This window comes from Peromyscus eremicus, chromosome 7, assembly GCF_949786415.1.
Source record: "Peromyscus eremicus chromosome 7, PerEre_H2_v1, whole genome shotgun sequence".
Lineage (NCBI taxonomy): Eukaryota > Metazoa > Chordata > Mammalia > Rodentia > Cricetidae > Peromyscus > Peromyscus eremicus.
The window spans coordinates 3,033,755-3,040,203 of NC_081422.1; the positions used below are offsets into that span (position 1 = coordinate 3,033,755).

The following is a 6,449-nucleotide window of genomic DNA, read 5'->3' on the forward strand; positions in this document are numbered from 1 at the left end:
CCTCCTCCAGCTGGTGCCCCTGCTGACTCACAGACCTCACAGGCCAGAAAACCAGGTCAACTGACTGCAGATCTCTTCTCCCTCTGTTCTCCCAGATCCAGTCTCCAGTCTCATCCTCAGCTCTGCAGCAGGAACAACTGTAGCAGCGTTCCCTGCACCCCAGTTCCCATTTCCTGTGGATCCCACAGATCTTCCCTTTCTAACCTTCCTGCCTTAAACTTGTTGCCTTGTCCTAGCTCATTCTTTGCTTATGACTAAGACACACTCCCTTCCTACCAGGAGCGATTCCAAGTATTGTGGAAAGATGGTTTCCAAGGTTGACTCCTTGCCAAACTGAGCTTCAGAAGAGTAAGTCTGATTAGGGAAGGAAGCATGCGCACACATGAATAGGGGTTATTGCTCAATCTGCATTCACGCCCTGGTGGAAACGGACTTTCAGTTTCAGTAGCTCTGGATGGTAGGAGAGAAGCACCATGGCTGGTGAGTTTTCCCTGTTGTTAAAGGGGCTAATTTGGTGAATAAGTCGTTTGGAAGGGGGCTTTTCTGGAAGCTATCAGCAGCTTCTGCAGATATTTACTTGAGCTGAATCTGGGGAAGGGGAAGACTGTGTGGAAGAAATTTGCACAGAAGATTCTTAAAGCCACAGAAAGCAAAGGCCAGGGCCTGAGAGGAAATGGTGCTTTACTTGCATCCTGTGCCATTTTGCAGTCTTAACTATTATGTGTCCCTAGTCTGACAGAGGGAACCAGATGACTCACAGAGATGTAGGCTGCAAAGGAGAATGGTTTATCGTTATTTCTTTGTTTTATTCATCTGATTTGAGAACATGTGAAACCGGGATGAGGCTTTATGCTTCTTGAGCTCTAACAGAAAGACAGTAACTTGGTACTCCTGCCTCCCCCTATATGCTCCTGTGTAATGTTGAGGGAGAACAGAGAACAGAGGTAGCAGAAAGAAAGGGATAAGGGATGTGTGTGAAAGAGACATTTTACTGATTCAGTCTGAAAGAGGCTATGCCCTCTTTACAACATGAAAGGGACACGTGGTTGTTTTCTTGACCTGAAAAATCTTTTTGCCTTAAACAGACAACATCCTCAAGGCAAAGAGCAAGCAGTTCATCCGTTCAGTGGGTGCAGAGACAATAAATGGCTTGCTGGATGAACTTTTGGAGAAGAAAGTGCTGAACCAGGGAGAGATGGAGAGAATAAAAGCTGTAAATGCGACTGTTATGGACAAGGCACGGGACCTGTGTTATTCTGTCATTAAAAAAGGGCCTCTGGCATGCCAAATCTTTATCACTTACATTTGTAATGAAGACGTCTACCTGGCAGAAGTTCTGGAACTCTCCTAGAGTAAGAACAAAACTCCCAGGAAATTTTATTTATTTATTTTTGCCAATGTTAACTTTTTTATTTTCTTATGTGCTAGTTAATCTTGACTGTCAATTTGACCCATATAGATTATCTGGGAAGAAAGTCTTAGTGAAATATTATTTAGTATCCAGTTGGCTATGGAGGACTTTCAAATTTGTTCATTGATATAGCCATGCAGTTCACTGTGGGTGGTGCCATTCCATAGGCAGTGTAAGAACAGTGTAAGAGAGAGAACAGTACTGAAGACAAGCAGGCAAGAAAGTTTCCCTGTGCTTACTCTCGGTTCTTGACATTCCTTCAGTAATAGACTGAAAACTGAGGTGTATGCTAAAAAATCCCTTTTCCACTCAGTTGATCTTTGGCAAGTTGTTTTGTCACTGCATCTGGAATTAAACTATAACAGGAATCAGCTGGTACTGAGGGTGAGATTTTTGCTGTGATCACCCTCATCATGTAAGGTAAGGAATATGGGGCTTTGGAATTTAGGCCTGGGTAAGCCATTGAGTGTACGGACAAAGCTTAACAGTCCATTACAGTGGACATTTGGAAGAGGAGAATCTTGAGAGGAATGCAAACTCTGAAGGCCTAGTTCATGAGGTTTCAGAGAGAATGTGCACTTTATTAGTAACTAGGCATCAGCCATTCATGTGAGCCTGTGATATTATTATTAAGGTCAAGAATCTGTGTCTGCTCTTCAGACTTCATATAAAAATCTCAGCTGGGATTAGTTTCAGTCAGCATCACTGAGCTGAACCCTTCTGTGATTCATTTGAGATAATAGAAAAGTAGTTTCTTGGATCAGCAGAGAAGCTCATGCAATTGTGGTCCAAGGGAGCCAGGCTACATCTCAAATTCGGAACATATCTTGGTAATATAAGAGTCATTCACAGAACTGATTTTGAAGGCATGAAGGGTTTGTGGTAAGCCAAGAGTACCTGTGGAGAGACAATGAAGGCCATTCACCAAAATGAAGCATCAATTGCAATGGCGATGATAATGACAATTGCAAGACAGTGGGCATCCATCAAGGAGAGCATCCGGTGTGTAATAGTATAGACCTAAGAGGGATGCCATGGGTATTATGGATGCCAAAGATGAAGGGGTGCTGTTGTGTTGATTGACACTCCTCCTAGGGAAAGATGAACAAATATCTGCGCATGCTACATGGAGAAATGAGGATAGAGAAAAGTAAGGGCACATCAAATCTCACCTTGCTGAAACAAGGAGTTATTAATTGGGGTCATCTATAGGACTTGAGGTAAGTTTCTTACAGGAGCAGGAACAGCTCAGAGGCAGCTGCACCACAGAATGCCCACACCAGCACTGAACTCCGTGCATGATTTATATGCAGCTTGATAATCACAGAACATCTCTGCTAGGCAGCTCTCCTAGTCTGGGCCTCATCCAGGCATCTTGGTTGTATCTTTTCCTCAGCAGGTCTCACTGTTTCTACAAGCTTGGGCATGGGAGCGCCTAGTGCACCTGGCCAGTTTTAGAGACTTCCTGAAGCTTCTGAGTTGTTTGTTTCTTGAATATTAAGGAGACCTACTTTAGAATGCTCTGAGTTTTGACAAGCTTTAATTTAGGACTTTCTGAGTCCTAAGGAGCTTTTGTAAAAGATGGATGCTTTGATTGGGAGGAAATTGCTGCATACTATTCTACCCCTTCCTCTGGCTATTTTATTCTTTCCATCTCCTCTACCAACCCTGTTCCCTGTACTGCAGAGGGCTGATGTACCTGTCTGTCTAAGGCTAAGCATTAGGCCATTATGTCACAGAAATAGTTACTGGAGCTTCACTAGTGGTTATGAATCTCTGTGATATGAGATCTATTCCAAATAAGTGATAGTTGGTCTTGGCAAGCTAAGTGGATGCTAAAAAATAAATGTTAGTAAGGACTAATCAGTATGAAAAAATCTTCTCAATTTTATTGAATTTTTTTTAATCAATCAATTGGGTATAGTGGCATGAATGGGAGGGGGAGATACTAACATATTTAGTTGTTGTTTTTAATCCATAGTCTTTATCCCTACCATGGGATTTACTAGTTTCTGAAATTGTATCCCAGGCCAAGGTCCCTGATAAATTCATCTTTTTTTTCTTTTTTTTTTTACTATCAGATAAACAAAGTCTGATCTGGTCTAGTGAACTGGGCATAAAACACTGCTTTTGGTATTCTAATGGTAATTTTTATGGTATTGTTTCCTGTTTATTATCCTACTATTTCTGTGGCGCCTATGTGTTTAGGTCCCAAGAAGGGCTCCTTGGCATGGATCTAATCTGTACTCTACTCTGCTTCCATCCTGTCAACTGTAAGATAGCATCTCCATCTCATTGTCTCCTACATAAGATTTTTCTCTGAGAAGCTACCTCCAGTCATGCTGGAATTATTAACTGGCTTGAACTTGTGTGAGCAACCACAGCTGCTCTGGGTTTGTGCTTGCAACAGACAGCCCTCGTCCTATCCTCCAGCTCTTACATTATACCCACACAACGTTTGTGATGTTTTCTTAGTTTTAGGGTGCCTATGGGTATATGTGTGAGTAGTATGCATGCTTCATCTGTGGATAAGGACTCACAGTCATGTATTCTCAACACTTTAAATACTTCCATGTTCCTGAGTTAACCACAACCCACTGTGGGGGAGGGAAAGGCGTAAACTTCCTTGGCCAGGGTTGATAACCTCACAAATTAGTGGCTATAAATACAAGTATTTAGAAGAGAATTTGACACCATGATCATTTAACAAAACAACATTAAATCTACTGACCAGGACCTATGACCTCCCTGGGCTTTGACAAGAGTTACAGTATCAGGCATAAAATGCTTCCTGTGGCCTCAGATCCAGTCACGAAGCAGTGGTTACCCTCATAGTCATGCCACAGTCATCGTGGCACCAGTGGACACATCTTGCCAGATAAGTCAGTATTGAAACACAAGGTCCAGTGCTACATGAGACTATTGATATCTTTTCTTCCCCATCAGCCTGCATAACATCTTGCAGTACTAGGAAGTCATTTCTCTATGTCTTAATGCCAAAGTGTATGGTGTCTTCAGCAAGAAGGTCTTACTATCTAGTTGAAATGGCAACTAAGAGTTATAGCAATCATTTGTATTGTTTTGAATGCCTCTGGGGCCTCCCTAATCAACAGGTAGTAGGAAGGTAAGCCATTTCTGGCACTGAGATTTCCATACAATAATGGCATCTTCTGGGAGCAGCACTGTCCAAACATAAAGGATATGTATGTTCAAGCTCATTTAAAAATATATTTTTAATTAGCTTACAAATTAGTGAGATTTTATAAGGCTCCATTACATAGTCTTAGTTTTGATTATCCCTTATTTTCTCTTTTTTTTCCATCACCCTATCCTGATGCACATTTAAACTTTTAACCTGAAATGTTCCTATGCCCACCCCCATCCTTTCATGTCATATGTTTTCTACTTGTCCTTATTAGAATTATTACGTAGGTTGCAAGATCATGCGTTTCCATATAGTTTTTTACTTACATGCTTCATTTTGACTAACCTTTCATACATTCCCTTGTTTCCTGATCCGATCCTCCAACCACACTCACTGGTTCAACCTCTCTGCTACCAGAATCTCTCCTTCTATTAGTCAGGGTTCTCTAGAGTAACAGAACATATAGCACAGATCTCTCTCTGTGTCTCTCTCTGTCTCTGTCTCTGTCTCTCTCCTTCTTCTTCTTCTTCTTCTTCTTCTTCTTCTTCTTCTTCTTCTTCTTCTTCTTCTTCTTCTCCTTCTCCTTCTCCTTCTCCTTCTCCTTCTCCCCCTCTTTTCATCTCTCTCTCTAAATAGTATAATACCCCAAAGTAGAAAATCAACATAGCCAAAGCTGACTTCAATGAATACAGGAAAGGAATCTGGGGTGTCCTCATGTTCAGTAAAACTACTGAAGAAAATGAAGAGCTCAGTGCTCTATCATGTCTGCTAGGCAGCAGCAACTAGTCAGCAGTGATGTCCTATGTAGGTTCCTGAAACAGCAGACTGAAGTCCTAATTTAACAGAAGCCGTGAGAAACGTATTGTCCAACCTTCCACCCAACTGACTCAATCCATGTTATTTATATTTCAGAGTATGCATTGATGGTGAAATTTTCACAGAATAAGTTGAATATGTATTTAAAATTGTGTCAAACAGTTATATTTTTATTTGCTATTGGTTCTTGTGTGTGTGTGTGTGTGTGTGTGTGTGTGTGTGTGTGTGTCTGTGTGTGTGTGTCTGTGTGTGTGTGTATAATGGTATCTTTATATAGTCTCAATCTACAGTCATTTTCTGAGATCTGCCTACTGTGAATTTGCCCTTCTAAGAACACATCCAGATCATCTATCTGACCATTCCCTATAACCCTTTGCTTCCTCTGCAGAGTGAAGATGAGATCTGATGGACTTCAGTCATTTTACAGAGCTTCTTCAGGAGTACGAGTTCTTCTCAGATGAAAAAAAAAATCCTTGCACTGAACCATGTCATCATTGGTTCTCTATTTCAAATAAATTTCTGTTTGTTTTTTTTAAATCATTGTTTCTTATGTTTCACATTATCATTCCAACCGAGATGAACCAACATCAGTGAAGGCTGTGGGAGACTGACAAATTGTTAGTCTTCCAAATTCTCTTGCTTCTTGTTCAGAGTTTCATTATAATCCTTAAGATATACCAACTGTTCACTATGATAATTTCAGGCAGTATGAGCTACAGCCATGGAAACCAAATGAAGTCTTCATTCTGAAATTTCAGTAACATTGCATCCTTGTAAGATACACACACACACACACACACAAACACTCTGATATTTCAGATCTGGGTCTATAGTAAATATTTATTAAAAGTTCACAAGTCAGCCGGGCATCGGTGGTGCATGCCTTTAATCTCAGCACTCGAGAGGCAGAGCCAGGCTGATCTCTGTGAGTTCGAGGTCAGCCTGGTCTACAAAGTGAGATCCAGGACAGGTACCAAAACCACACAGAGAAACCCTGTCTCGAAAAACCAAAATAAATAAATAAATAAAGTTCACAAATTTCCTTTACTTTGAATGCAATAGAGTAGCTCTGACGAC

The 6,449-nt window shown here is 41.1% G+C and overlaps 1 long non-coding RNA gene across 1 annotated transcript; it reads left to right on the plus strand.

The window, feature by feature from the left end:
• The first annotated feature begins 361 nt into the window (after window positions 1-361).
• Window positions 362-5,909, plus strand: LOC131914690 (uncharacterized). Its single transcript, XR_009380175.1, has 3 exons — window positions 362-480; window positions 1,086-1,352; window positions 5,761-5,909. It is a non-coding gene; the product is annotated as an uncharacterized LOC131914690 (long non-coding RNA).
• The last annotated feature ends 540 nt before the right edge of the window (window positions 5,910-6,449 follow it).